The sequence below is a fragment of the Podarcis erhardii genome (assembly GCF_964252035.2).
Source record: "Podarcis erhardii genome assembly, chromosome: 13".
Taxonomy (NCBI): Eukaryota; Metazoa; Chordata; class Lepidosauria; order Squamata; family Lacertidae; genus Podarcis; species Podarcis erhardii.
In genome coordinates this window covers 50,305,474-50,332,232 of record NC_138502.1, presented here as the reverse complement: position 1 = coordinate 50,332,232, position 26,759 = coordinate 50,305,474, and the positions used below count along the sequence as shown (strand labels likewise).

Sequence of the window (26,759 nt, the reverse complement as noted above, 5' to 3'; positions counted from 1 at the left end):
AGAATAAGAAAACAGATTGCCAGCAGGGTAGGAGTTTTGCACCTCTAATCTCGGCATATTTCCCCCCAGTCCCTGCATTTGGGCCAATATATGGAATCTTCCCCTCATGTCTACTGGAGCATATCTGGATATTATTATTTTTTTATAATAATATTTATTAAAGTTTCAAAAGAATTACGAAAATGAAAGAAGAAAAAGAAAACAAAAAATACAAAATACAGAAAAAGTAAAAAATACAAAACAATTAAAAACATTTCAATCTTTCCATATCTTATCTTTCTTTTACTTATTTCCCTGACCTCCTCACACCTCCCTCTTTTGTATTCTAGTTCAAATGTTGTTTCAGCAAGTCCTTACCCTTTTTGCATTTATCTTGATACTTTATCGTAATATATTATAGCTTTGCATTTTTACATGTTAACAATCCATTTTTACATACCCCTTAACCACCTTATTGCTAAAACCACTTAGCTTCATTCCAACCTCCCTCTAACATTCCTTAATTTTACAGTGTTTCTGTAAATAGACTTTAAATTTCTTCCAATCTTCTTCTACCGACTCTTCTCCCTGGTCTAGGATTCTGCCAGTCATTTCCGCCAGTTCCATGTACTCCATCACCTTCATCTGCCATTCTTCCCGGGTGGGTAGATCTTGTGTCTTCCAGTACTTCGCGATGAGTATTCTTGCTGCTGTTGTTGCATACATAAAGAAAGTTCTGTCCTTCTTTGGCACCAATTGGCCGACCATGCCCAGGAGAAAGGCCTCTGTTTTTTTTCAAGAAAGTATATTTAAGTACCTTTTTCATTTCGTTATAAATCATCTCCCAGAAAGCCTTAATCCTTGGGCACGTCCACCAAAGGTGGAAGAATGTACCTTCATTTTCTTTACATTTCCAACATTTATTATCGGGCAAGTGATATATTTTTGCAAGCTTGACTGGTGTCATGTACCACCTGTATATCATTTTCATAATATTGGATATTATTAAGATAGGTTACAAAGCAAGAGTCTTATGGCTTGAGAACTTCCTACTCCTTCCTCTCAACTTGCCTTCTCCAGACTGCAGTTCCCTTTCTCCGATATCATTTGCTTTGAAGGTAGTAAGTGGGTTATCAGCAGACGCGTCAACTATCAGTAGTCTTGGATCTGAAGGGTATACGACAAGAATGGAAAACGACTGCTCCAAGTCCACCTCCTGTGTTTGTTTTTGCTGTAAGTTGTTCAGCTAAAAAATGTTGAACCAGCCCTAGAAGAAACAGGTTCAAAAGACTGGAAGAAGCATCGCCACTTGAGCTGAAGGAACTGGTGATAAACTTTGCAAAGCAAAAGGCACACAAAGAGAGGTTATGATGTGCCTGAAATTGAAACTTTCAAGAGACTTAAATTTTAACATCACAATTAACAATATTATTCAGAATTATTTGTGTGCTAAAAAACTTTAATTTGTATTTGATAAATATAACCAAAGATTGCTGTATTACCTAGTATTGCAATTTGAGATAAATTTAGCAGTTTCAAGTTTTGTGCATTTTTTCTACAAGAAATCCATTTATTTATTTTTTAAATTGAAGTTAGCCATTTTGAGGGGCGGCGGGTGCAAGTAGTTAGCCTTGCCTAAGATGCAATAGCCTGGCACCAGCACAACTCCTGGGAAAGTTGCTTCATCATGTCAATGAGGGAAAGTAAATCACAAAATTAAAAGACGCCTGCTTCTTGCGAGTAAAGCAGTGACAAACCTAGACAGCATCTTAAAAAGCAGTGACATCACCTTGCCAACAAAGGTCCGTATAGTTAAAGCCATGGTTTTCCCAGTAGTGATGTATGGAAGTGAGAGCTGGACCATAAAGAAGGCTGATTGCCGAAGAATTTATGCTTTTGAATTATGGTGTTGGAGGAGACTCTTGAGAGTCCCATGGACTGCAAGAAGATCAAACCTATCCATTCTGAAGGAAATCGGCCCTGAGTGCTCACTGGAAGGACAGATCCTGAAGCTGAGGCTCCAGTACTTTGGCCACCTCAGGAGAAGAGAAGACTCCCTAGAAAAGACCCTGATGTTGAGAAAGATGGAGGGCACACGGAGAAGGGGACAACAGAGAACAAGATGGTTGGACAGTGTTCTCAAAGCTACCAGCATGAGTTTGACCAAACTGCGGGAGGCAGTGGAAGACAGAAGTGCCTGGAGTGCTCTGGTCCATGGTTGGTCACGAAGAGTCGGACACGACTAAACGACAACAACATAGTTACTTTCTGGGTCAGGAACCCTGTCAAATTTGATTATTAGATGTTCCACCTGTTTTTGGTATATGTCATATTGGAAACCCACATTAATCCTTTTCCAACACATAGATTTCTCCCAAGTACATGAGCATTTATGCCCAACAGTTCTAAAAACGTGTTCCAGTTCACATTTCTTATTGAGTTTTCCCAAACATATACTGTGGAATATTATCTGCAGCCCTTGTTGCTGTTTCAGTTATGTTTTCCTTTTCTCATATTAACATTTGAACTGGCCAGCTTCTTTCAAAGTTGCCATTAAACATACAAAGAAAAAATATTCATTTATTAATGAGACAAATATGTCTCCTGCTTTATTCATATGTTGGCTGACTACAGAAAACCAGTATCTTCTCCAATGTTATTTTAGGGTTGCCATATTTTGAAGAGCAAAAAAGAGGACACATTTGCCAACCTCTAGTTTTAACTATGGATCTCTCTGGCCACTCTCATCATGAAAAGGTGGACGTGTCCTGGAAAAAGAGGACATGTGGCAAGCCTTGTTATTTTCTCTTCTGCAGTTGGTTTACCTACCTTCAAGTTATTTAGCAACTTGGCATACTCTTTATCTTCACTGACATTTGTGGTTAATTCTTCAAACTTGAAACAAAGCTGCAGATTTAAGTGCGCGATACTGCCCATTATGCTTTTGTGTCTCTGCTTGTTAATATTTGAAAGACAAAATTGGCCTTTTACATGAGTCAAGTTGCATGTGGTCTCCAAATGCCACATTGTTCCATCATTCCGTCTTTACCATTTTTTAAAACATCAATGGATAAAAGGAAGCATGATGCTGGATATCATGGTAATCTAATCTATGACTGGAAGTAAAGGTTTAATAAGTTTGCACAGAAGCAGAGCAGGTTCTTCACTCAGGTTTCAATACTCCGTCTTCTACCGATGCCCCACTAGAAGCACAAGTAACCAGGTGATGGTCAGACCTCCAATATTTATCCTGCAGGAACAACAATGCAACAAGACTCAGCACAACCTGTTCTATTGAACACAAAAGCTCTAATTGCATGGATCAGGAGGTGTTTACCTGGGCTTTCACATCCACCCAACCAACAAACAAGAGCCACTGCTGAGCATTACTGCGCGTGACCAGTTATTATCACAGCACTAAGGAGTTGATACACAGCTTTCTTTTCAGGATTGATTTAATAAAGCATCCTCGTTTGGCCTTTATTCTGCTTGGACTTGCAGAGCACTAGTGAGCAATTGCAAACCACTCGGCCCAGCCGGCTACAGCAGGGCAGCCCAACCTCTCAGACTGTGTGGGCCGCAAGAGCACTTCCCCACAGAAACAGCGAGCCAGCCACACACCAAAATAAATGCCCATATTGTGAATTAAAGTGTGCACAATACAGTCAATACCATTTCGTGTACAGATCTGAATATATATGATTAAATATATACAATTAAAAGGAGGTAAAAATAAAAATATTTTAGGCTTCTAGTCAAAATTATATGATATATATGATATCTTTATTGTCATTGTCCCATACAGAACAATGAAATTGAAAAACTGCATAAAACATTCAAAAACCCCTAAAAACTCTGAAACCCCATTTTAAAATACACTATACTATAAAAACCCCTAAAAACTCATTTTATTTATTTATTTTTTTTTATAAATATTTATTAAAGTTTTTAAATATAAATGCACAAATAATAAACAGTCTTACTTCTATCACAGACATAATTTCATCACTTCTTTGGGCTCCCTCACGTCTCCCGCTCCCATTTACATCGTTAAAAGTTTTTTCCAAACAAATTATCAACTTGTTTACAATCTCATGTCCACTCATTCAAATATAATCTAACACTTCTTTCCAAAAAATTTTATATTTTCTTTAGTCTCACTTATCATCAAATTTCAAATCTAATTTAGTGGTGGCCAGTTTTTTATAATCTAGCATCCTTCTTAGCATTCAACCAAATTACAATGTTTTTGTAGATACTTCTTGAATTTCTCCCAGTCTTCCTCCATCTTCTCTTCTCCCAGGTCACGGATTCTGCCAGTCATCTCGGCCAGTTGCATATAGTCCATCAGTTGCATCTGCCACTCTTCCAGTGTGGGTAGATCTTGAGTTTTCCAGTTTTTTGCGATGAGTATCCTTGCTGCCGTTGTTGCATACATAAAAAATGTTCGGTCCTTCTTTAACACCTTCTGGCCGACAATACCCAGAAGGAAGGCCTCTGGTTTCTTAGTGAAGGTATACTTAAATACCTTTTTCAGCTCATTATATATCATTTCCCAGAAGACCTTCACCTTAGGGCATGTCCACCAGAGGTGAAAGAATGTTCCTTCGTTTTCTTTACATTTCCAACATTTATTATCAGACGAATGGTATATTTTGGCAAGTTTAACTGGGGTCATGTACCATCTATATATCATTTTCATTACATTTTCCTTCAGAGCATTACATGCGGTGAAGTTCAGCCCAGTGGTCCACAACCTTTCCCAGTCCTCAAACATAATGTTATGCCCAATGTCCTGTGCCCATTTTATCATAGCCGATTTAACCATTTCGTCTTGTGTATTCCATTTTAACAGCAAGTTATACATTCTAGATAATAAAATAAAACTCATTTTAAAATACACTATACTATACTATAAAATACACTATACTTAAAAATACACTATACTATAGAGACCCCTTATGCTGCGTTTAGAACCAGAATTGCATTTGCGTAGAAACTGTTTTTCAGACGGCTAGTCCTGGCCTTTATAACCCTATACCTTCTTCCAGAAGGCAGAAGCTGAAAGAGATCATTTCCGGGGTGTGTACAATCCTGCGCTATCTCTGCCACTTTCTTATGGCACCTGGAAGCATAGATTTGATCCAAGGTGGGAAGTGTGCACCCAATTATTCTCTCCGCAGTCTTTACAACCCTGGATAGCATTGTTTTCCCCCCGGCCGTGCAGCTCCCAAACCACACACACAGACCATAAGTTAATATGCTCTCCACAGTGCAATGGTAAAATGCCATCAACAGGTCCTATGAGAGATTGTTTTTCCGGAGGATTCTCGTAAAATATAACCTCTGCTGTGCTCTCTTCATCAGGTCTTTGCTGTTTTCTCCCCAGGTTAGGTCATCTCTCAACTCCATTCCCAGAAATTGAAACACTTCAAGACTCTTGTGAAGCCAGTGGTGCCTCGCAAGACGAAAAGAATCCGTTCCGCGAGTCTCTTCGTCTAGTGGTTCTTTCGTCTTGCGAAGCAAGCCCATTGACGGCTTAGCGGTTTAGTGCTATTAGCGGCTTTTAGCGGCTTATTGGATAAGCGGCTTAGAAAAAGGGGGGGGGGGAGGGAAAAAAACCCACAGGAACTCGCAAGCCCATAGGAAATTCGTTTTGCGAAGCACCTCCAAAACGGAAAACTCTTTTGTCTAGCGGGTTTTCCGTCTTGCGAGGCGTTCGTCTTGCGGGACACCACTGTAAACAAAGAAGACAAGTGCACAGTGGGGGTGGGGGGAGGTGGCTAATGGCCACTTCAGCCTCCTCACCACCTCTCTCCCCCCCCCCCACCATACACAAGGCCCCTTTGGGCTGGTCATTAACTAAGGGCAGCAAGAGATCTGTAGAGTTGGAAGGGGACCCGCTAGGGTCATCTAGCCCAACCCACTGCACTCGCTGACAGGTAGCTGCCACCCCCAAGTCCACCTGCTGGGGGTGCCAACATAAATAAAATATTGGAGGGGGGCAGGTAAGACCCACCACATATCAATCATATGATGTGGCGCATGCACACCATTTGAATGGCAATGCCCATCAACTTTGAGGGGGCCTGGTCCCTCAAATGTTTTATGGGGGGTCGAAGACCCCTCAGGCCCTAGGAGTTGGCTCCCATGCCATCTGCTGAACAGGGCAGCTAGCAGCAGAGACGCCATGCCCAGGGCAGCCCACCAGCCCTATGGAGAGCCCCACCAAATCCTCCCCCCCCCCGCCTACCTACCATGCACCATGTCTCTGCTGGGGGCCAGGCTGCACTTGCGAGAACTGATGGCCTTCCCACTGCTCTCTAAGGCTTCTCCTCTCCAGGGCGTTTCCCAGTCGCCAACTGCTTCTGTGAACAACCATTCTCTGCTCCGCTCTTTTCATTACTCTCCGTGTCCTGCGAGACCAGGGGAGAGGGGAGCTGGTTGCAGCACAAGGGGGAGACCCCCTGGCTTCTTCACCAGCCTCTGGTCCCCCCCCCCTCCAACTTTCGCTTCAGCCCTGCTGTCTGAACTGCTCTCTGCCACAGTTTCTTCCTGCTCACTAAACCTTACCTCTTCTGCTTCCAACACCTCCTCCTCCCGGAGGTGTTCCCTCTCATGAGCACCTTTTAATGTGCTTAATGAGAGCTTCTTCTTTTTCCAGAATCTCCTTGTGCTTCGTGAAAATAGAACCGTCAATTGTTTCCTCACTTGCTTTGTAACTCTCTTTGTAAAATTTATGACGGCCAGCAGATCTCTCTTATCTCTCCAGGGCTGAAACAGCAAGAGCGAAGGGGGATGGGGAACAGTTCTTTCTTTTTACTGGTTTTAAATCTTAAACAAGGATGATTTATTAGGGAAGATTTTGTCTCTTCATTGGGCACCCTGGCATGCCATGTACATCTATATATCTCCTTGAACCCAAGAGTGTCAGTCATGCCACCAAGCAACTTCATACAGGTACAAATTATCCAAAAGAGAAGTGTGTTTGGGACACGCTTGGTTTGAGAATATCAGTCCTCTCTGGGTCCATTAGTGCTAGCGCATCATATTCTTTTCTCTTCCTGCCCCACTCAGTTCTCCCTCAAAATAGTTTCTTTTGCAGGCAGGGGGAGGGATTTCAAAGCTATCTAGCCCAATGCTGCCAGACCTATTTATCTGGACTTTAGCAGGCTTTGTCCGCACAGAAGGGCTGCAATGGCTCACAATTTCATCCACTTCTGTAAAGGGATGGGTAGTTATAAGTGTTTTTAAAAATCCCCTAACAGTGAATGGAGAAGCACAAAGTTTCAGTTTTTTGAAGTGGGATTTAGATTCAGACCCTGAGTTGAATCAGATAGCCTTTAACTTGGTTCAGAATGAATCAAACTCTTTTTGGAGCGCCAAATCAGAATCTGAACCAAATATTGTATTCAGTTTTTCTCCCTCTCATAACAATCTTGTAGACATCTAACGAAGCTGAAGATTAGGGACAGACAAAAGAAAGTACATCATATATTTCGGGACTCTCTTTTTCTTCTCCTTTTGTTTATTATTAAGAACACTTGCTGTTTTAGTTCTCCTGGCTGTTAGTATGATAAATTTATTATTTTATTGTATATGTTGTGCTCTGATTTTATGTACGCTGCTTTAGGACTGTTGTTACAATGAAGAGTGAGTAATAGATATTTTAAGTTAAATAATTTAAAAATACAGATGGAAATTAATTGCTTCCTTTCCTTACCACACTGTTCTTAAAACTTCAACAAGGCCGCTGGGTTCTAGAGCAGTTGCCTTGAATGGCAGCCCAGATGAATAGGCAGCCCCTTTCTGCATGCTGCAGCATCACCAAAAAAGATCAACCCCTTGAACTGGGTTTCATCTGTATCAATATATGTCTCTCTCTTTATACATGATAGTGGTAATCTTCCTTCCAATAAGCTGCAGCTTATTTTCCAATTAAGTGTTGTTTTCCTGAAGTATTCTGCCTTTATTCACTCAGACACTGGTAAGATCTTTGTAGGCTGCCAGGACAAGGCTCCATTGCTACGGCTATACAGTGGTACCTCAGGTTACATACGCTTCAGGTTACAGACTCCGCTAACCCAGAAATAATACCTCGGGTTAAGAACTTTGCTTCAGGATGAGAACAGAAATTGTGCTCTGGCGGCGGCAGCAGCAGCAGCAGCAGCAGGAGGAGGCCCCCTTAGCTAAAGTGGTGCTTCAGGTTAAGAACAGTTTCAGGTTAAGAACGGACCTCCGGAACGAATTAAGTACTTAACCCAAGGTACCACTGTATATAACAAGTTTTGCGGTGAACCTTCTAAGTTTTTTAAATCACAGAACAGTTTTGAGTCAAACAATGCAGCTGTTGCACACAAAAACTAAATATATCTACAGGCCCATTTCAGGATGCTCAAGAAATATCCCTCATACACTTTTTATCAACTGCTGAATCAGGCAAAGCATTTGTACTCCCAAACATTAGTGTATCCTTTCAGAACAGGCTTTTAAAATTACAAGGAAATGTACACACAGACACCTTTAAGAGTTATTCAAATGGAGCCTGTTTTTCATTGTCACAAGCAACTGTCCAAAAACCCACCAGCTATCCCGATTCCAGTTCAAGTGATTTTATTTTCTATAAATGTATGTCATTAATGTCACCCTGTACACAATTTAGCCTGCAATCCTAATCCCATTTACCTGGGAGTAAGTCCTATTGACTCATGAATATTGGCAAACAGGCATCTCTTTAGACTTTAATAACCTGAAAGCCAATTTTAGATGCCTGTGCAAGGTCAGCTGTTTTCCTGGAATGGAATGGAGATACTTACCCACTTACCCTTGGAAATAAGCCACAGTGGAGCTAACATTTGATGAGTCAAGGAAGACCCCAGCTTCTTGTTGTTCAATTGCTTTTAATTCTCCGGTGGCAGTGTCAAAAAGCTTTTTCGAACTACAGGGAATAAAGATCTACATTTGGATCTGCTACCCTGTGGATCCTGCCACCTGAGGCAGTTGCCTCACTTTGCCTCATGGGGGCCGGCCCTGGCCTTAACATTTTCATCCTCAAAAAGAGAGGCTGATCACTTTTACCACATCTTGATTCCAGAGGTGTGGGGCAACAAGTTCCATAGACGACCCACGCTGCCTGTGGTGTCTTTCTGCATGTCAGATATTCAAAATTGAAATTCATTTCCGGGGTCCCTTTGAGGAATGTGCTGGGGTCTCTCTCCCACCCCCATAGGGAGCACAAAAACCCCAGCAAAGACCACTTTAGCTCTGGCCCTTTTGCTCATGCCAAAAGCCTTGCCACTCTGGCAAAGCCGAATTTTCAAGGCTCCCTGGAGAGGAGCATGGGCACCTCAAGATCTACCCACCCTGGAAGAGTGGCAGATGAAGGTGATGGAATATATGGAATTAGCGGAAATGACTGGCAGAATTCGAGATCTGGGAGAAGAGTTGGTGGAAGAAGACTGGAAGAAATTGAAAGACTATCTGCAGAAGTATTACAAAATTAATGTATGTTAAAATGATGTTGGATTGAAAACAAGTGGTATTAGCAACAAAGTTAAAAAGAGTATGCAAATAAGTGAATTGATAATGGGTGAAAACATAGAATTTTGATACGTTAAGATATAGAGTTAAGATAAATAAAAGAGGGTAAGGATTTGCTGATCTGATTTTGTAAATGGGAATACAAAAAGCGAAGGTGTGAGGAGGTCAGGAAAATAAGGATAAGAACTTTAAATAGCAAAAGAATAATGGTTGTTTTTCTTCTTTTTTATTTTTACTTTTACTTACTTTTTGTGTTTTGTGTATTTTTCTGTTTTGTGTTTTTTACTTTTCTGTTGTATTTTGTTAAAAACTTTAATAAATATCTATTTAAAAAAAAGAGAGAGAGAGGAGCATGGGCACCTCAACAAGTTCCAAGTGGAAACACACCTTGGCCCATGCCCAGCCTGCCCCCAACTGGGGGCAGAGACCGAATATACTCTCCCCATGCAGTTTGTAGAGAAACACTGTGCTCCATTAGGAGGTGCTTCTTTTATTCCTGTGCCCAGGCTGCGATCCTGCAAAAGTACCGGGTACTTGGGTTTGGCAGAAGTGCCAATGGCCGTAGGGGAGTGCCTGGTCTCAGTTGGCAGAGAACTTGCCTGCAAGTGTCTCCAGGGTGTCTGGGACATCGCTCTGTGCCGCTGAGGGTGGGGGGAAGGGCGCCAGAGCACTGCACTTTAGACATGGTCTTCACGTACGACAAAAGGTGGTGTTGGGCGACATACAGAATCACAGGTTGCCCACGCCTGGGTCAAAACAGTGTTGTGTGGTCTTAATAAATTTGTGATCCACTAGACCACTCCCTCTCTTTCTCTATTACACACACACACACACCACGAAAAGATTCAGGGGCAGCACTTTCTTGGGGGTTCGGCTTCTTTTGAAGGGAATGGTCATTGGAGACATTTGGTGGTTTTGCAACGTTTAGGTTGATTTATAGTCCTACAAATTTGAGCACAGATGGACACAGACAGCAGAGCACTCCTGCAAGCCACAACTTTGTTGCCTTGCACCAGATCTCTCAAGACACCCCCAGGATCCTTTCAGTTCACTCCCTGCCCCCCTTTCTCTTCTCCCTTTCTGTTCCAAATCTTGCCTTCCCCTTTGCTGCTTTCCCCCCCCCCCCGCACCTGCCCTGTGCTGTACCTGCCCTGCCCTGTGCGGCAGGAGATGGGGCTAGGGATGGAGGAATGTCTCATCTGGATGGAGGAATGTCTCATCTGAAGAAGTGTGCATGCACACGAAAGCTCATACCTAGAACTAACTCAGTTGGTCTTTAAGGTGCTACTGGAAGGAATTTTTTTATTTTGTTTTGACCATGGCAGACCAACACGGCTACCTATCTGTCATCTGAAATGGTCCTTCCAGCCCAGGGGGATGTCCAGCTATTCCAAAGCCTTTGGGGACCCTTGACCTGTCATTTCCCCTTTTTAAAAAAGGGATCTGAGCGACATGTTTGGCCTTACGTTGCCTCTCAAATACTATAATCTCATAATAAAATGCAGTCACAATTCAGAAGCAACTATCACGGGAGGTCAAATCCAGAGACCATCTCTCGAGAGCAACCGGCGGAGAGGCGACCTGGACATTTCCAAAGAGACCTGTCCCCCCCCCCCGCCCCTCTCCTGTTATCGCAAGCCTGGGGGTTGGGGGCCCGGCCGGCGCAGGGAGCGGGCCTGCCCTCGCCTCGCCTCGCCTCGCCGGCCGCCAGGCGTCCGCTGCGCCCCGGAGCGAGGGCAGCCCGGCCGCCCCGAACATGGCTGCCCGGAGGGGGAAGGGGCTGGCGTCGCGGCCCCTCGGCGCCCCCCCCCCCAGTCGCCGCCGTCCCGCCCAGAAAGTCCGGCCCGCGCCGGGTCCCCGAGGCGGAAGGCTCGCCTCGCCACGAGCCCCGTCCCTCCCCGCGCGCCTCCTGCCCGCCGCCGGCTTGCCCGGTGCCGGCTCCCCGCGCGCCCAGGGCGCCGTCGGTTGCGGCTGCGCGCAACAAGCGGCGGGAGGGGGCGGCGGCGGCGGGGGAGGGTTTAAAGCGATGCCTGGGAGCGGGGAAGGCGAGTCAGCTGAGGAGCGAGGCCAGCGAGGGCAGGAGGAGGCGGCGGCGCGCAGCCCGGAGTGGCCGGAGGACGGACGCCGGGAGGGCAGCTCCTCGCCGGCCTCGGCCGCAGGTTGGGCTGCCCTTCTCCCGCTTCATTCCCGGGTTTCCGTGCACCCCCCTCCCCTTCCTCCCGGAGGAAGAGCTGCCCCTTCCCGTCTCGGCGGGTCCCTCCCTCTGCCTCTTGCCCGGCCGGTCCGAAACTTGCTCGGAGGGCCGCGCCAGGAAGGCGAGCGGGAGCCACGCGGGGGACAGAGCCCGGACCGGGTGAGCGGGTGAGCGGGCGGCGGGCACAGCCGCGGAAGGGGCCGCGCGGTGGCGGCGGCGAGGCGGGCGCGCCGCGGCCCCTCTGCCTAAGCAAGGCGAGGAAGTTTCTGGCCGTCCCGGAGGCGGAGAAGTCCTCGTCGCCCCTCCGCCCCAGCGGCGGATCCGGGCGGCGCGGGCTCGGAAGGAGGCGCTGCCGACTTTCCGGCGAGTTGGCAAAGCGCGCGCAGGATGGCTGGCCCGCCGCGTCCCTCCGGGCAACTGGGCGCGCGGCCGGGGGGAGAAGCGGCGCCCGGGTTTTCGGGTCGCTTTCGCCTCCTTTCCCCCTTCCTTTTCTCCTTTCAAGGCGGGCGAGACTTCTCCGGAGCCTCGGTGCCCTTTCCACATTGCATCATCGACCCAGGGTGGAGCCCGCTCGCCCGCCCGCCCGCTGCTCCTCCTCCTCCGCCGCCGCCGCCGCCTCCCCTTCGGCAAGTAACCCCAGCGGAGGGGCTTGCCCGGCTCTCCCAATCGCCGCCCCGGCGCGCGCTGCCCTTGGTGCGGCTCGGGGGCCGCGCTTGTCCCGGGAAAGTGCCCGAGAGGAGGCTCCTTTGGCCGGAGGCGGAGGCGGAAGAGAGCGCGGGCTCTCCTGGTCCGGTAAGAAACGAGGCTCCCGGCTGCGGGCGAGAGACTGAGCTGGGCAGGCGCCGACGGAGTTTGCCAGCCACGTTGCGGCCGCTGTGTTGCGACGACTCTCTGTTGGCGACGATGGCGCGCGTGGCACTGGATATTTGGGGCAAAAAAGGATTCCTCAAACTTTTTGTTTCCCTTCGCCGCCTTTTCCGAAGGGTGGCTAGCCAGAGCAGTGGTGGAGGTCGCAGAATTATGGTGCAAATTTTTAGAAAAAAACCTTCTCCCCCCCCCCTCCCCAAGGGAGGTTCTTGGCATGAATGCAAGGGTGAAAAGTGCTTGGTTTCCCTGCACAATGCAGGGCCAGCAACTGGCCTTAAATTATGTAAGGCACTTCTGAAGGTTACTGCTGCTTATTACTGTTTGGTAGGCACTGCTTGCAGAAAGATATCCCAATCCTTTGGCAGCTGTTGCTTCCCTCTTCATCTGTTTTTATGATGGTAGCCATGGGGGTGTACTCCGAGCATCATCTTACAAATCCCCCCCCACTTGTCTATTTGTTGAACATTACCTGCTTTGGCAGAGGGAAAACGTTGCTTCCTTTTGTGCCCTTGCATTGGTGTGATGGTACAGTTGGTACAGCAACTGTTTTACATTAGCACAGTTTCCAAACTCGTTTTATGAACCCCTTTCTTGGCATCTTATTGGACCACTTAAACTTCTCATTCTACTAATCAAAAGTACCTTTGCAACTCATTATATTAATTGTGATCTTGTTGTCCAGTGTGGTGGGTGCGAATGTTTTCTGAGCAAACGTCAGGCGTAAGTAATCTTTGTAAGCTTTAGCCTTGGGTTGGGTTCAGCAGTCATCTTATTTTTGTATTGGGATTTGAGGGTGGCAAGTGATGAAAATCCCATCTTGTACAGGGATGTGAAAAGCAAAGCATTCTTTCCCATTGTCACCAAAACCAGCGCTGCATTATGAGAACCATGGAGCCTGGCCTAGGGGCTTGTTGACCTTTTGATAATTCAGTCCTCCATCATCACATTGAGGAAAATAAGTGCAGCCTTTCCACAGGCCACAGTTTAAAAACCTTTGCCATAGTTGATGTCATTTCTATTTCCATTGTATGTGTTTTCTCTTTCTTGCATACTGGGGCAAGTGACTTGCTGTAAGAGCAAGCTGCAGTAAAGAAGTGTAGTTGAGATCATAGGATCGTAGCATTGTAGTGTTTGAAGGGACCCCGAGGGTCATCTAGTCCAACCCGCTGCCATGCAAGAATCTCAACTAAGGCACCCCTGACAGATGGCCACCCAGCCTCTGCTTAAATACCTCCAAGGTAGCTTCTAGCCAAAGTGAAGGTGGCAAATCTACATATTAAACTTGTATAGATCATTTAGAAGCAGTTGTTTCTGAATAAACTATTAGGTTAAATGGGGCTTTCTCCACGAATGTGTACACATAGCCTTAGGTCCCCCTTACTAATTTCAGCAGAGCTTAACAAATGCTTAACTCCTTTCCCTCCTTTCTTGCACAAAATCATTAGGACTTGAAAATATTTTTCTGTGGTTGGATTGTCCTCTTACCTATCTTTCTGATGCTGAATCATTGGCGGATTTGGAGTTTTACATGATGTTTTAAGGCATAATGTTACCAGAATGCTGATGTAGCAGTTGGATGTGCCCATCCAGCTTCAGGATGGTCTGTTTCTTGAGTGCTTAGGTTGGGAAATGTCAGTTGGTGTCTAACTGCAGCAGTGAGTAAAGACTGGTAGTACCAGTTTCCAAACTTTCTAACTTCAAGGAAGGTTTTCTGGTCTGCTATGGAATCCCCGAGTGTTGCAGAGGATTCTGGGAAGTAATCTAGGGATATCCTATTCATGGAGATGATCCGGTAGACATTGTTTAAACATTTGATGCCACACTAGATGGTGTACAAACACCCCACAGATTCCCAGTTCCCTTAATTTCATATGGTTGGAGTGCCACTGAGAAGAAAGAAGGAACTTTGCATAATTAAGAAAGTCTCTGAGGCTCCCTTGTGCTGTGCATCAGTGGTCCCACTCCTGAAAAATGGGAAAATAGGCATCTGTGTAAATCTTTAAAGCAGTTGGAGAAAAACATGTACTCCCAAAACTAGAGAGTCTGCTTCCAAAAGTGACAGGATTCCAAATTTTAGTTTTCCAAATTGCCGCAAACAGTTATTGAGAAACTCAATTGACTGTAGTTTCATTTTGGAAGATTCTTTTTTCAGCTTTTGGATGCTTGGAATTATGAGTGTTTATAAGATGTTCTAAAGGAAGAAGACAAAACAATTTAAACACAAAAAGAACCTCTGCCTTCATGGACTACATTCAAATGCATATCCCGTTATAGCAAAGTACTGGCCGTCATCTTCAATAGGATCCATGAATCTGGACTTGAGAATAGATGCCGTTTGCGTTCTGCTCCAGAACTTCTATTGAAGCAGAAAACTTCCATACACATATCTGAAAGGAATATTTTGTTAGTGTTTAGACATGCAGACCCCTGTTCAAATACCTGCCTAGCCTACCTGCCTTCTAAAGGGAAAAGGTTTGGACCAACTATCACAAAGACAGCAAGTATTCTAATGAAAGTGGCCTCAGATGGTGTAACTTAGCAGTGCGCTGGAGATTACTACTAAGTCCTTTGCTGACAGTAGACTATGAATGAACTGGAAAATCTAATAACAAAAAGCAACTGTATTGTTGTACCATGGGCCAAGGGAAGTGATGGAAAAACTGGCCTTCCAGACATTAGACTACAGCTCCCATTGTCCCTGACCGTTCTCCATGGGAGCTGGAGCTCTGACAACCTCTGAGGGGCTGCAGATTCCTTAGGCCTGGTTCATGTACAAGATATCTTGGTTTTATCCGCTACACCCTTATTACACAGTGGTCTGGCTGATTCCTGCAGGACAGAAACCACTGTCCCTGACCTTAACTTATCATGGTTTGTTCAGAGTGAAAGAAACCACAATTCCTGCTTCTTGTGCAATGCTAAACCAGGGTTTGTGGCTTCTTAGCTCCCAAATGGAGTGAGCAGGAGTGAAGCAAGTGTGATTGATTTGTGCACATTAATCCATGTTTTATGGCATAACCTGGCATGTGAATGCGGCCACTCTAATGGGGAGCTGGATTTGCCATTTGCTCATGTTTATACCTTGATAAACAGATTTCTTGACGCAGATGGTGGCAACTGAATGGGAGTGTCTTATAAGAGAGGAAATGGTTGCACTACAAAGACAATGAGATATGGCTTATCTTCACATCTACATAAACAGCATAAAAACTGAGGATATCCGAATGACAGTAGTTTTGGTTAGGAAAAAGATGAATTTATTAGTTGCTTTTTGGAGTGACTTACAAAAAAATGAACATTGAAAGCAATGATAAAACAACGTAAAATACACAAGTAATATTTTAAATAGGGTTACCAGATTTTTTTCAATGAATCTGGGGACAAAATCAATTGATTTTGTATGGGGACTGATTTGTAAATCTGGGGACCGCCCCCGGGAAACGGGGACGTCTGGTAAGCTTAATTTAAAAACGTGGGTAGCACTGTGGTCTAAACCACTGAGTCTAGGGCTTGCCGATCGGAAGGTCGGCGGTTCGATTCCCCGTGACAGGGTGAGCTCACGTTAAGCAGTCCCAGCTCCTGCCCACCTAGCAGTTCAAAAGCACCTCAAAGTGCAAGTAGATAAATAGGTACCGCTCCAGCGGGAAGGTAAACGGCGTTTCCGTGTGCTGCTCTGGTTCGCCAGAAGCGGCTTAGTCATGCTGGCCACATGACCTGGAAAAACTGTCTGTGGACAAACGTCGGCTCCCTCGGCCCGTAAAGCGAGATGAGCGCCACAACCCCAGAGTCGTTTGCGACTGGACTTAATTGTCAGGGGTCCTTTACCTTTACCTTTACCAACTGTGCCCGCCCTGTGAAAAGATTATTTTTTAAAATGTAATAAGCAAAAAGGTATTATTTATTGGCTGTGATTTTTAAAATGTGTTTTTTCTCAAAGGGGAATCCAGAAGCTATCAGAATTGCTTCAGATTGAATAAATAGAGCAGTGCTTAATAAATCCCCTCCTTTCCTCCCAACTGCTTATGGTACTTTGGTTCATATCTCGATCTCTATCTGTAGCTCAGAGCTTAACTGTGCAATTGTCAAAACCATAGTTCTATTCAGGAGAGAGTTCTAGGTTGAGTATTGAGGTCTTAAATGACAATGAGGTGTCTAGCAGAGACAGGGAGCCTCTGGAATGCAGGCCTGGTGTGAGGTGTGCCTGCCCCACTCAATAGGCCCACAAGGTCAAGCCAGCCCCACCTGGCTTCCACCTGATGTTCTATATAGGATGTCAGCTGTGGGGCAAAAGGACTCTGGAGGCACTGCCAATCCTGCTCCGCTCCCAAGTTGGGAACAGGGCTGGATTTAGGTTTGATGAGGTCCTAAGCTACTGAAGGTGATGGGGCCCTTTTTGTAGCAGGCGGGGGGCCATTACTTACATCATAGGAGCCTACATACACAACACAAAACACCGTTGTTGTATGTAGGTTTTGTTTTATTTATTTTTTATCTTAAATTTTCGGAATGTACATCCAGTTTTTTCCCTTTAAATTTTTTTGGGGCCCCCAAGAGAGTGGGGCCCTAAGCTATAGCTTGTTTAGCTTATACATAAATCTGGCACTGGTTGGGAAGCAGCTGCAAAGGCTCCCTTGTATCTGAGAGCTGCCCTCCAACTTACACTGGGAGATAGGGGTTGGAGCGCCCCATCTTGTACTGTATTACATTTCCTGGTTTCTAGGACACTTCAATAGGACTAATATGTTCCACCTAATATCAGCAGAATTGGGAAAGGCTGTCAAAAAGCTCTGCCCCTTGGAGCCCACCAGCCTTTTTCAGAAGGCTATTCTAGAGTCTTGTATTGAAAATGAAAGGAATCATTGCTGTGGCTCAGGGAAAGTATTTTGTGGCATTTCCCCCCCTTCTCCCCACCCCCAGTAGGCTCTTCATCAACCTGTATGAGCGGTCCATCCTTTCTTTTACCCTCCCTCCCATATTTATGTTGTTATTTTAAGGGTAGAACTAAAAACAATACAGTATTTGAAAACCCAAGATATCCGGTCAAGATGTCTTGCATGTGTACTTGTTTTTAATATTGAATTTTTTCTCCTGGAATGAGAAAGTGACATATGTCAGCCTTTTGCTTCACAGGCTGTAGTTGAGATACTTAAGTACCTTGCTAAAAATAGTGCATCTATTTTAGACAAGTGCCCAGTTAGGAGAGGATAACTTGTGGCTCGCCAGCTTGTAATCTGAAGGCACAGGCTGGTATTAAACAGAATGGAAACAAACATTTTATTGTAATTATGCATCTGCCGGTTTGAAAAATTAGCTCTGATATAAATCAGCTCGCATCTCTTAGAAGTTGCTTTAGCGATCCAGGATTCCCTATGCTGCCTTTTTTTAAAAGGGAGTCTTTTTGTATCAGTGCTTCAGTTCATACTTGCTTGCTTTTAATTTTTAAAAGAAATCAATTTATAGTTTTACAATCTGTTCCCCAACCAATAACAAAAGAGGAATTAAAACAGAGCTAAACAGGGGTCCAGAAACAGTTCATGTAGAGGCAGGAAGCTCATAATGAAGATAAATCAATAGAGCAGAGTCTTGCCTCAGAGATATCTCTACAAGTCCCTCTACAGGTGAGCATATGTTCGAGGTGATCTTCTCACCTGCTTGGTTCTGTTGCATGTTGGAGGCCAAACAATGGGGAACCCATCCAAACCAATCTTGTGTTTTCAGTAATGTGGAACTAAAAAACCTGCTTTTTTAAAAAAAAGTTCTCCATCAATTAATAAGAAAATAAATTGCATTCAAAAGTTATCAAAGGGCAGAGAGAATTTTGATGAAATTCTTATGGGTGGTTGAGCAGCTTCTTCTTCTTCTTCTTCTTCTTCTTCTTCTTCTTCTTCTTCTTCTTCTTCTTCTTCTTCTTCTTCCACTAACCTTATTTTTAAGGTGACCAAGGGAGGTGTGATGGTGAATTTCCTTACTTTAATTCTGTAGATCATCTCACCAGTGGCCTGAACACTGCAGCCTTCCTGAGTCCTTGTGCTTCAATTTGAAGCCATGTGGAAAGTATCATGAGCTCCTCCCATGGGGTTTTTTCAGATTGGGAAATATGGGCAGCCCAGAAAAGCTGCACAAAGTTGGCGTAAAGTTTATTTGAAAGAAAAACTCTGCAATGCTCAGGAAAGCTCAAGCCCCACACTCATCAAATTCTACAGAAATTCTTAAGTGCTCTGAGAATGAGGGAGAAAAACCAGAAGCCTCTTTCACAAGGGAATAAAACATTTGAGGAATTGGGAGCACACATTTTGACAGGGCGCAAACGTTCAGTAGCATTATAGTTTCTAATTTGTTCAGCAGCAGTTGACAAAGTTGGTGCCAGGCGTGTTTTCTGGCACCTGCAGGCCCCGCTTCCCAAAATTAGAGTTGAGATAAGCCAATAGAATTGTAGCAAATAGACTTGATTGTGGTGTGTTTTTGTGGTGCCCACAACAGTTTCTGTAGTTCACAAATGTGCCCACGGGCCCAAAAAAGATTGGCAACCACTGTACAACCATTTGATTGTTCTCTCTGGAATAAGTTCTGACTAGCTCAGAGTTGGCGGAAGATCTGATGCTCGGCTCCAAGAGGAATAAAGATATCTACTTATTTCTTAATGTTTGTGGTACCTGGTGGACTAATCTCATTCTCTCCTTGAATTAGGCGAGGAATGCTAGTGCCCAGCTGTAGCATCTTCAGTGTTCTATACTGAAATACAAAACTTGTTATGTTTTGTTTATGGTGAAAGACAAATTAGAACATTAATTTGCCCTGATTTGGGTTGCCGTAGATTTGCCCCCAGGAACATGATTTATGTGAACCTGAACCAATTTAATATGAGAATAAGTTGAAGTGTCAATTGGTTCCAGATTTGGTGGCATGAACAAAATCTGTGTAGAAACGCCAGGTGTGTGTCCATTTGTGATATGTACTCTCTCTATCCAAGTGATCTACCCTGCAGCTCGTGAGATTGGAGATCAGGCTTGATATTTGATTTGTCAAATGGTACTCAAATTATCTGAAGCATTCATTTTTATTAGAACACAGTACCTATATTAATTACAAAATCTACTCAGAAGCAATGATTCCTGTTCATCCCAGAAGCTCCATGCCAAATCACACGAAGGCTCTTCATTTTTCTTCCCACAGTAAATTATCTTGGGAGCTCAGTCCTGATTACCTAGTCAGTTGTGATCTGTATTCTGCCTCTTCATAGCAAAAGTTCTGGGACATTCAGGGCTGCGAACCCTTAGCACGTGCAGAATACGGCTGGGCAATGTATCGATATATCATCCAAAACCAGTTTGAAGTCTATACCATGATATCAGCTTCATAATTTTTGACCTGGGAATATATTGTGAATCATGTTCTCTCTCTCTCTCTCTCTCTCTCTCTCTCTCTCTCTCTCTGTGTGTGTGTGTGTGTGTTTGTGTGTGCGCGGTATGCAAAAATCACAATGTGAGAAAAACTGAAGCCAGCCTATTCTTCTATATTTCTTCATCCTTATTTCAGACATAGTGATATATCGGTAAGGTGATACCTCGGGTTACATACGCTTCAGGTTACATACGCTTCAGGTTACAGACTCCGCTAACCCAGAAATAGTGCTTCAGGTTAAGAACTTTGCTTCAGGATGAGAACAGAAATCGTGCTCCAGCGGCGCGGCAGCAGCAGGAGGCCCCATTAGCTAAAGTGGTGCTTCAGGTTAAGAACAGTTTCAGGTACAGACCTCCGGAACAAATTAAGTACTTAACCTGAGGTACCACTGTATATTGCAGTGTTTAGCTGGTGATAAATCACTTTGCTGAAAACCAGCTGTCTCTCAGTCCTAGTGCAAAATGTTCTCTTTGAAGCAAGTGACGGCATTTTCTGTGCCTTGCCCTCTGCTTGGCCTCGGTCTGTCTGTCTGTCTATCTGTCTATCTATCTAAGGTGTAAGTGCCCTGCACAGGTTTTCCTGCTGGGCCGATAAGTTAAGTGGTTGCAGGCTGAATGAGAGATGTGTGGATTTTATTTGGAGCTTGTTGCCACATCAGCATGTCTGCAGGAAATCAACGCACATGCCTCGCGAGTTCTGCATCCTGCAAAATGATGCCGCCATCCTACATGTTTTTTGTATATATATCGTGCAGCTATATGGAGTAGCACTGTTTGCATTCTCAGCAGAAAGATTTTCCATCCCGCACCTGCATTGCATGACTAAGTCTCCCACCATTTCCTTAGGGTGACCTTGTGTGCATGTTAACACCAAACCCAGCTCTGTTGGAACATTTATTTCTTTTGACTTGGTTCCCTAATTCTGACAACTGGCCCAAGGGTAAAGGTTTGTATCCAGGGCATTTCTTACTCAGAGTAGACCCATTGTGGTTGATGGACTTGGCTAACTTAGGTTCATTGATTTCTGCTTGGGGTAGAACAACGCAATATTGTGACTGATTGGCAACTCCAGCTAACTGATAAAATACTTCTTCCAGAGGTGTGTCCTCTTAAGATTTTACTTCAGAAATGGATGTAGTTACAGTCTATGTATGTTTTAAATTATGGTTGCGAACCCTCTAGTTATAATTTCATTGTTTTACCTTTCTTCGTAAACCACTTTGCGGTATTTTCCTGCAATCCAGTGGAGCACGGAGTTTATGAAATATAAAAGGGCCAGTTAGGGAGAGTTTAGGGCACCTGGCCTACCCGGCAGAGAAGCCAGGAGCTTTCTTGGCAGAGTGTAGCAGGGATGCCTGCTTCTGACCCTGCAGGGCTGTGGAGCAGAGGGACCTTTCTCCTGCCCTTGCCGCAAGAGGGCACCATGATTCATTGTAAAGATGGGTCGCCCCTTGAGGGTGCTCCAGTTCCTTTCTGGCCAGATAGGCAGCCATCTTGGCAGGCGCCCCAGTGATGGCAGCGGGTGAGGATGGAGGTGGCCTAAGCTTAACTTTTTAAAACGAAGGGCGAAACATTTCACGTGTCGGCGGTTGTCAGAACGCATTGGGCTCCAGGCAGCGTTGCAGAGCCACGTGAAAGTGTTCCCTTGCCAGGAGCTGCCAGGGCTGGGGGCAGAACCCCCAGGCCTGTGTCCTGCTTCCATGCAGAGAAACCTGTGAGGCTAGGCTAGTCAGTGTGTTCCCTGAGGTTTTGCCGGGCTTTGGAGAGATGCCACCACCTAGATTTGCTGGGGCTGATAGGAGTTTGTTCTAGGGAGCAGACGGTTTCCCTTGCTAGAACATCTCCTCTGACTGACTGTTTCTAGGGAAAATTCAGGCGCTAGTTACAACCCACAAAGCTCTACAAGTCCAAGCTATCTGAAGGACTGTGTTCCCCAGTATACACCTGCTCAGGTTTTGAGAGCTTCAGGGGAGGTCCGTCTCTTGGTCTCCCCCCCCAATCCACACTTGTTGGGGATGCAGAACAGGGCCTTCTCGGAGGCTGCTCCCAGACTTTGGAACTCCCTCTCTAGAGAAGCCACACTGGCTCCTTCCTTGTTGTCTCCTTGTTCCAACATGCTTTGGGAAACTGACTTCTTCGAATGAGGGGCCTGGTACCATGCTGTTTTTATTGTATTTATGTTTTCAATATATCTTTTATATTTATAGAGAGAGAGAAGCATAGAATAGTAGAATTGCAAGGGATCCACGAGGGTCATCTAGTCCAATGTGGGGCTTGAACGCACGACCCTAAGATTAAGAGTCTCATGCTTTACCAAGGGAGCTACATGCAGTTTAATTCTATTTTTTAAAAAAGATATTTATTATAGTTTCACAAATTATATAAAAACAAAACAATAATACAAACAATACACAATACACTAACAAGAAACAAGTATAATTTCAATCCCTTGTTTTCTTAAACTTATTTCCCCGACCTCCTCATGCCTCCCCTTTCTGTATCCCAATTTCTAATTATTAATTCAGCAAATCTTCTCCCTTAATTTTCAATTAATTTCTAACCTTTATTTTCTTTTTACATAACCATTTCAGCTGAAAACCGCTTAATTTCTAAACCAACGTCATTCTAACATTCATTAATTTTGCAATGTTTCCTGAGGTAATCCTTAAATTTCTTCCAATCTTCTTCCGCCGTCTCTCTTCCCTGGTCTCGGATTCTGCCGGTCATTTCTGCCAGTCCCATATAGTCTATCACCTTCATCTGCCATTCTTCCAAGGTGGAAGACATGCAGTTTAATTCTATTAATATTTACTTGTTTTACAGTTATTGTCATCCTCCCCCCCCCCCGCCCAGTGTTTTTAACAGTTCCTGTTTTATTTGTGAACCGTCTTACGTCCGGGGGGAAAGGTGGGATATAGATAGATAGATAGAGGCACTGGTTTTGCCCATTGCTTACAGAAAGTAGGCAGAGACCTTGGAGCTCTTTGTGCACACCACTCAGTAGCTGCTCTGAGGACAGAAGGTGTGGGCAACGCTGTTAGCTGCAGTCCCCTCTAGTGCTCCCCTTGGCTTTATCTTGGGACCCAGTGGGTGCTGCGCCTAGTTCTGCCGTGCTGGTGAAACTAATAATAATAATAATTTATTTGTACCCCACCCATCAAAACATAATTCAAAACCCTTTTGAATTCTGGTGCTGGAGGAGACTCTTGAGAGTCCATGGACTGCAAGAAGATCAAACCTATACATTCTTAAGGAAATCAGCCCCAAATGTTCACTGGAAGGACAGATCCTGAAGCTGAGGCTCCAAGACTTTGGCCACCTCATGAGAAGAGAAGACTCCCTGGAAAAGACCCTGATGCTGGGAAAGATGGAGGGCACAAGGAGAAGGGGACAACAGAGAACAAGATGGTTGGACAGTGTTCTCAAAGCTACCAGCATGAGTTTGACCAAACTGTGGGAGGCAGTGGAAGACAGGAGTGTCTGGTGTGCTCTGGTCCAGGGGATCACGAATAGTCGGACATGACTAAACGACGACAACAACAACAACCCCGCCCATCTGGCTGGGTTTCCCCAGCCACTCTGGGCGGCTTCCAACAAAGTTTAAAAATACATTAAAATGTCACACGTTAAAAACTTTCCAGAACAGGGCTGCCTTCAGAGTCTTCTGAATGTCAGGTAGTTGTTTATCTCTTTGACATCTGATGGGAGGGCGTTCCACAGGGTGGGCGCCACTACCAAGAAGGCCCTCTGCCTGGTTCCCTGTAGCTTTGCTTCTCGCAATGAGGGATCTGCCAGAAGGCCCTCGGTGCTGGACCTCAGTGTCCGGGCAGAACGATGGGGATGGAGAAGCTCCTTCAGGTATTCTCGGCCGAGGCCATTTAGGGCTTTAAAGGTTAGCACCAACACTTTGAATTGTGCTCAGAAACGTACTGGGAGCCATTGTAGGTCTTTCGAGACCGGTGTTATGTAGTCTTGGCGACCGCCCCCAGTCACCAGTCTAGCTGCTGCATTCTGGACTAGTTGTCGTTTCCAGGTCACCTTCAAAGGTAGTGCCACGTAGAGCACATTGCAGTGGTCCAAGCGGGAGATAACTAGAGCATGCACCACGAAGGAGTTGTGGGCTTGAGACGGGGAAGGTTGAGTTCTGCTGCATCAAAGGCCCACCAAACAGTGGCCAACCATGGGAAGCCCACGCGGCCCTCCTGCTATTGTTCCCCAGCACCTGGCTTTCAGAAGTCTGCTGCCTCTGATGATGGAGGTTGCCTGCAGTTGTCATAACTACAAGCAAGCCATGATGGTCCTCTATCATCCATTGATACATCTAGGTCTCTTGGAAAGCAGTCCATTTTGGTGACCATCTCTGCATCTTTGTGAGAATGAATTCCATAGTTCTGTGTATATTCCACCATTTGCTTTCAGTGGATGACTCCAGGTCCTAGTATTACGAAAGAGGAACAAACTTATCTGTATGCACTTTCTCCACAACATGCATTATTGTATACACTTCTCACCGGTGCTAGAAACGGGGGCTGTATTCTAGACACATCAAAGAAGCGTTTCAGTTTAAAGCAATGTAAGTTTAAACAGGGAAAACAGTTAGAGAAAAATGGGACTCCACTTTGCCATCTGGTGGCACAATGTTGTATCACACATATAAATCACTTTTTTTTTTTTTTTACCAGTCTAGCCGAGTCCCAAGTTAGAAAAGCTAGGAACCAAATGGCACCTGGGACCTGGGTTGTGGGCGCTAAAACAATTGTCTAGTCGCCATTGGAGTGTGTGCAGGCTCGGCAACACTTTTTATATATTATTTTGATAAGCATGAAGTAATACACAATTCTCATAAGTGACACATTGTTAATATCACATTTTTAACAGAGGTTGTTAATACAGTGGTACCTCGGGTTGCCGACGCTTCAGGTTACAGACTACGCCAACCCAGAAATAGTACCTCAGGTTAAGAACTTTGCATCAGGATGAGGACAGAAATCGTGCGGTGGCAGTGGGAGGCCCCATTAGCTAAAGTGGTGCTTCAGGTTAAGAACAGTTTCAGGTTAAGAACAGACCTCCAGAACGAATTAAGTTCTTAACCGGAGGTACCACTGTACATGTTTAATTTGGTGTTTATAATAAAAATATTGGTACCATACTTCAGTTTTCAAAACACTCTACTCTTTATTGTCAAACTCCTCAACATATTGTCTATCTTTTTCAGCCGGGGGCCGGTCCACTGTCCCTCAGACCTTGTGGGGGACCAGACTATATTTTGAAGAAAAAAAATGAACGAATTCCTATGCCCCACAAATAACTCAGAGATGCATTTTAAATAAAAGGACACTTTCTACTCATGTAAAAACACGCTGATTCCCAGACCGTTGGCGGGCTGGATCTGGTCCCCGGGCCTTAGTTTGCCTATCCATGCCTTAGCATATACTTCGAGGCTTCAAAGCACATACATTTCAGTAATCCTTGAATGTCAGCCAAGCACCAAAAATGGCACCCAGACCTTTTGAGGTGCTCGCAAGTGGAGAATCTTTAGGCTCAAAATGCCCCTGGCGCCCTGCTAATTTTGAGCCCTGCCCCTCACCATAGCTAATGATGAACCCTAGCAAGGACCACAGCGTTATTTCTTTCGCCATTAAATTACAAGGAGCAGTAATTAATTTCTTTTGAGCACAGTAAGGTTTAGACAAGTAGCGTAGCTGTTGCAGTAAAGTGATTTTTCCGGGGGGAGGGTGCCGATGCAGTTCCTTGCCAGGGGCGCATGGGACCCTAAGTGTTCGTCTCTCTGTGTTGCATGCTTGCTCTCCTTCCAGCAGAACTCTTGGCCCTGGATATGAGGCGCTGCCTTGCACTGAGTTGAGAGCATTGCTGGAACAGCCAAGCACGGCCTCCTTTGGCAGCAGCAACACTCCAGAGTCTCGAGCACAGGCTGTTCTGCAACTTGAGATCTTTAACAGGAAACGTCAGGGATTGAACCTGGGATTTTCTGTTGACAAAACTTGTGCTTTTATCGTTGCGCCATGGGCCTTTCCCTCAACCACACGTGGCAAATGGCCTTGCCTTCTTCACAGTCACTGGGAAATATCTGCTACTTTCTCCCAGTGACATGGGGTGGTTTATCTGCAGCCCGAAATAGATCTGATCCAGCATGTTTGACCTAATGACTCGTCAAAGTTTTGTTTAATAAACACGAGCCATTACTTGCTGTATAAATATCTCAGAAGTTTTCTGGTAGCCCAAAGTAGGAGGGATGAAACATTTGGTAAAGGGGAAACACTCAAAATGTACTTAGCAGGGTTTAAATGTTTATATTCAAATTCAAAGCTGTACTTGGAAATTATTTTTATTGACTTACCTGTATTGACATACCGTGTAAGTCTACAGTAGAGTTGCATATGCAATAACAGACAGATCTCTGCTCCTAGGAATTTTTGATCTGTAGTTGTTGGTCAGGGAAGTGTAGTGAAGGAGGGAAAGGCATGCCTTAGCAAAGGGCATGAATAAGAGCAAAGGGACTTAAATTTGGTTATCGTTGGAAATAGGAATTAAGCATTGAAAAAGGAGTGGAGAGACTTGAAATGCATTCACATGCTCAGTAGCATATACGGTAATTCCTTTACACTTAAGGGTGGGTAGTGAAGGTTTTGCAGATGTGTAGCATGCTACTTTTAGCACACCTGAAGAGCAGTGTACATAAAAAATTATATGTGCTTCCAAGGGATAGTCACCAGAAAACTTAATAACCACGTTGCATTCTCTAGTATTCATCCTCGTAG

General features: G+C 44.9%; 1 protein-coding gene and 1 long non-coding RNA gene across 3 annotated transcripts in view; one reads left to right on the top strand and one right to left on the bottom strand.

The window, feature by feature from the left end:
• Positions 1-3,067: 3,067 nt before the first annotated feature.
• On the bottom strand, positions 3,068-6,302 carry LOC309327243. Its single transcript, XR_014150469.1, has 2 exons — positions 6,237-6,302; positions 3,068-3,229 (listed from the first exon to the last, which is right to left on the bottom strand). It is a non-coding gene; the product is annotated as an uncharacterized lncRNA (long non-coding RNA).
• A 5,280-nt stretch (positions 6,303-11,582) lies between these two features.
• Positions 11,583-26,759, top strand: part of GRB10 (growth factor receptor bound protein 10) — a 95,333-nt gene continuing 80,156 nt past the window's right edge. The window contains exon 1 of one of the 2 annotated variants that reach the window (XM_081836312.1): positions 11,583-11,678. The gene's annotated coding sequence lies outside the window, so the exon portion shown is untranslated. Of the gene's footprint in view, positions 11,679-12,368; positions 12,506-26,759 lie in introns of those variants that run through there. The other variant, XM_081836314.1, reaches the window with a different exon arrangement.